The sequence below is a fragment of the Anneissia japonica genome, unplaced genomic scaffold, assembly GCF_011630105.1.
Source record: "Anneissia japonica isolate Jap-2015-1 unplaced genomic scaffold, ASM1163010v1 scaffold14148_len48299_cov114, whole genome shotgun sequence".
Taxonomy (NCBI): domain Eukaryota; kingdom Metazoa; phylum Echinodermata; class Crinoidea; order Comatulida; family Comatulidae; genus Anneissia; species Anneissia japonica.
This window is the reverse complement of record NW_022693364.1, coordinates 37610-38055: the sequence shown is the minus strand read 5'-3', so window position 1 is coordinate 38055 and position 446 is coordinate 37610.

Below are 446 nucleotides of genomic sequence, written 5' to 3'. Positions count from 1 at the left end.
CTGTTTGTGGGGTTTACCAATACACAGATTGAATTTCTGGAAAATTGTGATTCCGCTTCCGTGAAATCGGCCATGAGTAAATTATTTTAGTATTAATAAATGCATGATTTATGTTGATTTATTGATTATGTTGTTGCTATTTTTTAACATTTAAATGGAAAAAAAAAATTAAAAAGTGTAATTCATGGCTTTTTATTTATCTTTGAATATTTTATCATTGAATATTAATTCTTGCAAAAAGTAAAATGTAAATGGAAATTTGTTTGATGTTAGATTCCTTTTAAAAACTAAATTATTTAAAATAAAAAAATTGCATATATTGACTCAAGAAAATCAGTTTTAATACAGAATTTGATTATTGGGGAGATTCCTTTTAAAAACTAAATTAGTTAAGATAAAAAAATGCATATAATGACTCAAGAAAATCAGTTTTAATTCAGAATTTG